Source organism: Leptonychotes weddellii, chromosome 12 (genome assembly GCF_054177405.1).
Source record: "Leptonychotes weddellii isolate Sample4059 chromosome 12, ASM5417740v2, whole genome shotgun sequence".
NCBI classification, from domain to species: Eukaryota; Metazoa; Chordata; class Mammalia; order Carnivora; family Phocidae; genus Leptonychotes; species Leptonychotes weddellii.
The window spans coordinates 16,473,991-16,483,724 of NC_138380.1; positions in this window are offsets into that span (position 1 = coordinate 16,473,991).

Below are 9,734 nucleotides of genomic sequence, written 5' to 3' on the forward strand. Positions count from 1 at the left end.
AGAGGCAGAGGGAGAAGCAGGCTCCCAAGGAGCAAGAAGCCCGATGTGGGACTCGATCCCAGGACTCTGGGATCATGACCTGAGCCGAAGGCAGACACTTAACTATCTGAGCCACCTAGGCGCCCTCCCTATGGCATTTACTAATGAATTATGTGCCATGTAATATTTTATGAGTTTTATATATTTTTTAATCCCCAATCAACCCTTTGAGGCTGGTCCTATTATCATTTCATTTGCAGACGAAGAAACAAGGGACACGTAGAGGATGGACAACGTGCTCAAGGTTGGGCAACTGGAAAATGGTGGCACTGGGTCTGCATGTGGGCAGTCTGGCTCCAGACTCTGTATTCTGGTTCTGTTAGGCTGCCTCTTAATATAAAGCAGAAAACACACGTGGAATGGTAAAAATAAGACATATCAAAATTTTGGGATGCAACTAAAGCAATACTTAGGAGTCTTACAATTTATGGAGTCTTAAAACCACTGAAGAAGTAGAATAACTATTAAAAGTGTTTCCACAAAGAAAATGCCAGATAGAGATGGCTTTATAGAGGTGTTGTGATGTGTCATAACATTCTAGGTACAGACAATGCCAATCCAGCACAAGTTGCTCCAGAAAGCAGAACAAGAGGGAAGACTTTCAAAATCATTTTATGCAGCCAGCACATATTTGATACTCAAATTACTAGGACAGTTCAAGAAAGGAAAATTACAGACTAATCTCACCAAAGAACAGATCTGTACAAATCCTAAACAAAATAGACTTTTAGTCACGTTCAATAATGTATAAATGATCAATGCAATTTTATCACAGGAATGCCCTGTTGATTTTATATTAGAAAATCATTAACGTCCTCTACCATATTAATAAATTAAAGGCATATGTATTCAAATAAAAAATGTTTGATACATTAAAATCGGTTAATGATAAAATCTTTTGGCAGACTCACAATAGAAGAAACCTTCTTTAACTTGGTAAAGGGCATCTCCACAGCCATCTCACATACCCACTATGGCGTATCCTTATGGTTTACGATCTACCACTATATGCTTTCACATGAATAAATCTCAACAACAGAATACCGAGGCAAGAAAAGTTAGTCACAGAGAAGTGCATACAGTAAGAGTCTACTAATACAGGGGCGCCTGGGTGGCTCAGTCAGTTAAGTGTCCGACTCTTCATTTTGACTCAGGTCATGATCTCAGGATCAAGCCCCGTGTAGGGCTCTGCGCTCAGCGGGGAGCCTGCTCAAGGATTCTCTCTGTCCCTCTGCCCTTCCGCTCACACACACACTCAATCTCTCTCTATGAAATTAATTAATTAATTTTTAAAAATCGCAATGAGATATCACCTCATACCTATTGGAATGGTTATCATAAAAAAGACAAGAAATGGTATGTTGGTGAGGGTGTGGAGAAAGGGGAACCCTCGTGTGGTGTTGATGAGAATGCAAATTGGTGCAGCCATTATGGAAAACAGTATAAATGTTCCTCAAAAAATTAAAAGTAGAACTACTATATGGTCTAGCAATCCTACTTTTGGGTATATATCTAAGGGAGACGAAATCACTATCTCGAAGAGACACCTGCATCCCCAGGTTCGTTGCAGCGTTATTCACAATAGCTGAGACATGGAACAACTTAGGTGTCCATTAATGCATAAATGGATAAAGAAGATGTGGTATATACATAATGGAATTATTTAGCCATGAGAAAGAAGAAAATCCTGCCATTTGCAACAATTTGGATGGACCTTGATACATTACACTAAGTGAGGTAAGTCAGAGAAATAAAATACTATATGATCTCACCTATGCGTGGCCACTAAGCACATTGAACTCATAGAAACAGAGATCAGAGTGGTGGTTGTCAGGAGCTGGGGTGGGGGTGGTGGGGGAAATAGGGAGATGTTGGTCAAAGGACACAAACTTCCAGTTATAAGATGAATAAGTTCCGGGCATCTCATGTTCAGCATGGTGACTTCAGTTAACAATATTGTATTGTGTTGTTGAATGTTGCTATGAAAATAGGACTTTATTGTTCTCACTGTAAAAACTGCAAAATAGTAATTATGTGTTAACTAACCTTATTGTGGTAAACATTTCCCAATATATACCTGTATCAAATCATCACACTGTACAACTTAATTTTATACAATGTGACCTGTCCATGATATCTCAGTAAGCTGGAGAAACAAAGACAGACCCTGAAGACGCAGACAGAAGTTACCACAAAAAAAAAAAAAAAAAAAAAAAAGGAGGTCGGGTGAAGTTTGACATCAGCAAGGGACATGAAAAGATTTCTAAGTTACTACTTATTTTTCTTACCCTGGGTTCTGTGAATATGCATGTTTGTTTTATTTTAGTCCTTAATTTAAATGGGATGCAGAGATTCTACACATGTTTTGTATATATATTTCATAAGAAAACATAAATGCTGAAAAATACGAATGATCTCTTTGGATCCTTGCAACACCCCCATGAGACCCATGTGTCATGATTCTCATTTTATAGATGATGAACTTAAATCAAGAAAAGTTCATTGCTATGCCAAATATCTCACAGCTAGTGCACAGTTCCCTCTTCTCATTCTGGGGCCAGGATTCCTACTCAATCACACTGAAACTAATTTTTATGACCATTTTTTTTTAAAGTTTTATTTATTTAAGTCATCTCTACACCCAACATGGGGCTCGAACTCACAACCCCAAGACCAAGAGTCACGCACTCTACCAACTGAGCCAGCCGGGCACCTCTTTATGACTATCTTAACTCTGGACACAGAAAACTCTGAGTGCCCAACTGCATGTTATTGAGCAAAATAAAAGACAGGGTTGTTTGCTTGTTTATTTGTTTAAAAACAGAATTGTCTTTTTTAAAAGATTTTATTTATTTATTTACTTATTTATTTATTTGAGAGAGGGAGAGAGCACAGGCAGGGGAAGCGGCAGGCAGAGGGAGAGGGAGAAGCAGGCTTCCTGCCAAGCAGGGAGCCCGACACGGGGCTCGATCCCAGAACCCTGGGATCATGACCTGAGCCGAAGGCAGACGCTTAACCGACTGAGCCACCCAGGTTCCCCTAAAAACACATTCCTGCTGTACATTTCCACCTGACCCTGCAGCGAGGCTCCCAGCCTGGATCTGGGCACTGAGAGAATTGTGTAGGCTTCCCTCCCAGTCACCATAAATCAACCAATGTGGACAAGAACATTGGCTCGGGAAGAGCTCTCGGAGGTCATATAGTTTCAGTTTCATCGTGTAGGAGGGCCCAAGCCCAAGGCCAGCCAATTGGCGGAACAGCCAGGATCAGAACTTATGTCTTTGGATGTTTATCCAGCGTTCTTTTCCTACAGGTTACCTACACTGGTGTCATCTTGGACTGGACACATCATTTTGGAAACCTCAAACCCTCACTTTGTGGCCTCATCTGAACTCGAGACTAGACTGGTTTGTCATCCAAGGGTTTCAAACTGCATTTTCTAGGAAGGTTGGATTTGTGGGTCAGGGCCAAGGGTCAAGAAGGGTGACATAGATCTCCTCTCTCCTTCCCCTTCCTGCCTCAACCAGAACAAATTCCTTTTTATCTGCTTTGTGTTTTGGAACTGTGTAAGATTTCATTTGTGGAAAAGGTTCCGGTCCTTAAAAGACAAGTTGCAGAAAAATTAAAATCATTCAATGGCGAATCAAGTTGGATCTCTTGGGGCTCTCTCTCTCTCTGCTCATTTCCCAAGTTCTAGTACCTTCCAGTAAGTACTCTTGGAGACTTGAGTTCCAAGTTCAGTTCCGTGGCTAAGGGGCACAGAAAAGAAGATCACTCCATCCTCGAGGTACAGATCCATGAAGAATTCCTAGGTTAATCAGTCACTTGGAGGAGGGAAGCACTTTCCCTTAGCAACAGTTTAACGAACACTTGTTCAACTTGCCTGTCTCGTGCAGTGTTCCTGCCATCCTACTGTATTACATCTTATTTCTGGGCTGTCCCAGAGGAGGATTGCAGAGGGATAGGGCGACATGATCATGACACCAACGACTTGCTAACTCTCTGCCTTTATAAAATAGGGACGATTTCTCTCTATATGTGCACAGGTAACTCTAGTTCAAAAGCCTTCCAGATTATTCAGTACAGGACAGCATAAGGCAATTATTAGCTCATCGTGGAAGAAGAGAGGACAGAACAGGTTGTCCTAGGTTGGATGTTCCTCAGTGGGGCACGGCCAGTGTGAATGAACACTGTTGGCTCCTGGGACTACCCGGAGAGCAGGTGAATAGGTAGATAACAAGACAAGTTTAAGGAGGGAGTAAGTGAGACTAGACTGAGAGGCCCCATATTGTATGCAGAATTATTCCCAGGACCCGAATGTATGGTTCTCTCTAGTCACTGCTTGGCTAGGATGGGGTATATACAAAGAACTGGTCTCTGGCCCTGGCCCTGGCCTCCCCACAACATTCCTGACATCGCCTCAGTGTCTAGAATGGGGACTGGACAGCCTTTTTGGCACTGGGGGCCAAGCAAAGGGGGCAGAAGGAACCTAGCTCGTGGAGTTCATTCTGTGGAAGCAGAAGGAAGTTTCCATCCACACACATCGCTGCCCTTTCCTCCTCAGCCTGTAGTATTGTGTTTGCTGTCACCTGCTGGCCACATGTGAGTCAACCCCAGTCTTTTCCTGACTTGCATGGAACCCTAGTTGACTGCTGGGAAATGGGTCTTCATAGTGACAACAATAACCACAATACTCTTGCTAGAACTCTTGGTGGAGGGCTTATAAAAATATACCAGACACCGCACTGAGCTTTTTACACACGTCATCTCGTTTAATCCTCAAAGCAATTTTGTGCGTTAGGTAATTATTACTCCCACCAAACAGGAGAAACTGAGTCAGTTATAAGATCGTGCAAAGTACATGCTAGCAAATGGCAGGGCTAGGGTTGAGACCCAGGGGTGTGAGATTTCAGAGTCCACATTCCGAGCCACTGTGCAAATTCATGTTCCTGGCAGGCTGTATCCGGGATGTGCTATGCTGACCCATACTCTCTTGTCAATAGAGACAGCGACAGACCCACTGTGCCTTTTTACTCCATCCATCCACATCTTGGCAACCTCTCACATTCCTTTTCTTCTCCACCTCTTGTGCCCAAACCTACGATCATTACAGTCTTTTTCTTTTCTTTGGATCTTTGTGCAATTTGCCTCCCTCTTGGTGTGGCAAACATTCGCCCTAGTGCAGGGGTTTTGAAAGTGGGATCCACAAGAGGCCTGAGCAGAATCATGAGGTCTGTGAACTTGGACAGGGAAAGAATTGTATTCTATAACAGAATACAGAAAACAAGCGGAAATACTGTGACTTTGTCACTAATAGAAATCATAGGCGTTTCTGTATCATGTTGCCATTGTTACAGAGATCTCAAAATATCATTTATGCTCATCACTGCTTTATCAAACTAGTCACAGATCTGTTATTTAATCACCAATAAAAAGTATGTGTACTATGACATCACAAATTCACTTTTTTCAATATTTTGATAGCATTCTCTGAAAATTACGGAATTCCTCTGTAATCCTGTACATTTTTTCTGTATTAAAAAACTATGCTTAGAAATAAGTCAATCAGAGAAAGACAATTATCATATGATCTCACTCACATGTGGCATTTAAGAAACAAAACAGAGGATCATAGGGGAAGGGAGGGAAAAATAAAACAAGATGAAATCAGAGAGGGAGGCAAACCATAAGAGACTCTTAATCATAGGGAACAAATTGAAGGTTGCTGGAGGGGAGGGGTGTGGGGGAATGGGGTAACGGGGTGATGGGCACTGGGGAGAACACGTGATGTAATGAGCGCTGGGTGTCATATGCAACTGATGAATCACTGAATTCCACCTCTGAAACCAATAATACACTATATGTTAATTAATTGAATTTAAATTAAAACAAAACAATTATGCTTAGAAAGCGGTTCAGAGGCCTCTGCAGCTGGATGAAGGGGTCCTGGCATGAAAAATAAGAGCCACTACCCTTGATTCTATGCCAGGCTTTGGTCCTCCTGATCCAGATCAGGGATAGGAGTGTTTGCAGTTCTCCAAAAATGATGACCTTTTGGTTTATCTTCCAAACCAGGAGGCTTTTGAACTGAAAGGGGACACTATGAGCAATTCTCCTGGGACAACAAGTGTTAAGCCAGGACGTATATCGGTCACCCCACCCAAAGAGCATGTACCCTGGAATCTGAAGACTTAGATAGGAAAATGCCAGGTGATTAAATGTAACTTACAAACAAGAACATAAAACTCTGTAAATATGCCGCTGACAAAACTAGATTATCTCCTAAAGTCCAGAGAAACTGACGTATAACTAATATAAAGTACAGGCTTTCCCTGCTATCCAAAAGTAGAGTGGTCCTTCCTATGAAAAACCTTCCTAAGCCAAGAGGGGGTAAATCAAAGAAAAGATTACCATTAATTTATATGGAAAAAATTTTGAGTATTTCCAGACCCCAAAAATAACCTCTGCCAAGCTTTTCTGGTACCTGAGGACACACCTTGCTGGCGGATGGACAAAATAAACCGAGATAAAGCAGGTGCTCACACAGTTTGCAGCTTGGGCGGCTTGATGCTGAGAGGTTGGGTGTCCTTCCCGGGTAGGGGCTTGGGGTGGGGTGCCCTTACTGTGCAGATTGCCTCTCTAAGGGCTCGCTGAACACTGTTGGCGCTCTCGGCCTTTTCTTGTAAAAGCGAAATTCCTCTTTGGATTTCTTTCAGTTGAAAGCAAGGACTAATGTAGGTCTTTTGTAAAAGGAAAGTGGTGTAATGAGGACGTCTGAGAAGTGGGGGATACCTGTACACTGGCTTCAAAGAAATAACTCTGTTATACAATAATAATAATGTAACTAATGTACCACTTCTGTTGGATCAGGTGCCGTCTGCAGTAACAGGAAGGTACTATTATCATTCCCATCTTACCAGTGAGGAGGCTGAGCGGAGTCACACACCCACACACACGGGCTGCCACATCGGTGGCCCGAACCACGGTCTCCACTGCCTCTTGGAGCCCTTGTAACGTTAGGAGAGGTCATGTTCGGAACGGAGTCCAGCAACATAAGAGATGAAACACAAAACATGGGTCTGTGTCTCTCCAGAACTGGACAGGCTAGCAGCTGCTTTTATTCTCCGTGACTAGATCCAGTGATTTGAAAAAATTCCCCAGACTGGAAAGGGAAACCTGGACGGTTCCCATAGAGCAATAGAAGGATTCCTTTGAGACTCCTAAATTGTAAGTAACTGTCCCCAGGCATTCACCCTTTTTCCTTTGACTGCAAGCCCCCGGCTCCCCATGAGACGCGGCATGGGGCCGTGATTAGGAGCAGGGGCCTGAAGGTCAAGTCCCGGGCACCTACTACGCCGAGTACCCTGGGGCATGTCACATAGCCTTCTGGGGCTGACATTTGCTCACCAGCAGAATGCAAATAATGATAAACCTTACAGGTGATGGTGAGGAGTAAATGAGCCCGGAAAATACAGAGTCGTGATTATTATTTTCTTAGCCTCCAACCGATCTATATCCCCAAACTCAGCGCTCCTTATTATTCTGAGTATTTCCATGGGTTCAGGAATTTTCCGCGCTGCTTTCTCTTCAAGTTCGTTGATCCTTCTGTAGCCACCTTTGGATGACTATTAGAACATTTGCTTATGCAGCGTTTGAGCCTCAGTTTGCTGAGGAAACATAAGCTTTGACAACTGCGGGTGAGAACAGGGGCCGTGCTCTCCTGATTACGGTGTATTTTCGATCTGCCCGCTCCATAACAACATTTGTGCCCGAGCTCCTCATTTGCATTTTGCTGAGCTGATGTGAATTTTTATAAGTTCAGGGGTGTCCAGAGAACGCTTCAGTAAGAATTGAGTTGACAAAAAAATGGGATGGATCATTTATCACCTTTGTAGAAACAAGATGAATTTCTGTTTTCAACTGAAATAGGAAATTACAAAGGACTTGCCGGGCCAGGCCACATGAAAAATTAAAATGGTACAAAAGAAAGATAATTCAATGTAAAAAGGTAAGATGCAGCTTGGGAAATGTTTACATCAATACGGAAAGGGCCTAATAAATATGTTCTTATAAGGCCAACTTTTAAAATTTTGCCTCATGACCCAAAATGTACCCAAACTGAAACAAAAGTTTCACACACAAAAAACACACCATGCGTGAAATCATATTTTTATTTAATTCTGGTAATATTATCAGAGAATAGGTTTTTTATGTTTTTATTCTATTCTAATTTTTAATGCTTGTTATGAGCCACTTAATTGATTTCATAATCTACTAATGAATTGTGACTTATAGTTTAAAAAAACAGTGATAGCAAGACCTCTTATAAATACATATTGTATAAAGAATATACATGGATACTTCTATGTATAAAACAATTTTTTACACTTTTTAAAATCTGGAAAAACCACCTTTAAAATATAGCAGAATCTCAGCTTCAGTACTCACCCAAGAGATACAAATGATAACAAGGATAAAATACAATTGCACTGATTAAATTAGCCAAAATGAAAAACAGTGACGGTGTCTAATGATGATGACATTATAGTAAAGGTTTTTCTTCAAAGCAGTTGTTTATTTATACCCCACTTCAGTTCAAAACACATTTGAGGTGGCTTTATGTACCCAAATTGCCAAACACAATGGGTGACAGGATCTACTGATGCAATTTTGCTTGAGAAGGAACTGGGTAGTACATTTGTGGAGTCATAAACATGTTCATACCCAAAAGTAATTCCACTTCTGGGAATTTGTCCCAATGAAGCAGTTCAAAGAAAAAAAAAAAGCTATACACAACTTTTTATAACGTTACTTAAATAGTGACAAATGAAAAGCAGTCTAGGGCGCCTGGGTGGCTCAGTTGGTTAAGTGACTGCCTTTGGCTCAGGTCATGATCCTGGAGTCCCGGGATCGATCGAGTCCCGCATCGGGCTCCCTGCTCGGCTGGGAGTCTGCTTCTCCCTCTGACCCTCCTCCCTCTCATGCTCTCTGTCTCTCATTCTCTCTCTCTCAAATAAATAAATAAAATCTTTAAAAAAAAAAAAAAAGAAAAGAAAAGCAGTCTAAATAGCCAAGAATAGCACAATATTTAAATAAGTGATGCTACATTAATTCAAAATATTTTGCAGCCAATAAAATAATTATGGCTATGAAGCAACATGAGTAAATGCTCTTGCTAACAAACGCAAAAGTTACAAAACAAAACGTTGTATGTGTTTCAGTTACCATGGCTGCATAAAAATTGCCCTAAAACTTAATGGCATGAAACAACCATTTTTTATGGATCAGGAATTAAGACAGGACACAAGCGTATGACTTCTCTGAAGCCACAATGCTTGGGGCCTCAGCTGAGCCCGGATCCTCCCAGGCTCATTTGCTCACATGTCTGGTTATCAATGCTGGCTGTCAGCTGAGACCTCAGTTGGACCTTTTGGCCAGGACACCGGGGTGTGGTTTGGGCTTCCTTGAAATGCGGTGGCTGGGTTCAAAAGCTGAGCGTCCCCAGAGAGAGAACCAGGGGGAAGTCAAGTCACCTTATATGACCTAGGCTCAAAAATTATGTGCCATCTCATCTCCACTCATTGAGACAGTCACAAAGTCCCAGCCGGTTTGAAAGGGGAAGGAAAAGAGACTCTGTGAGAGAGTGACAAGTTTCGGGACCAGCATGAAGGACTGGCAATGTTGCTCTGGCCATT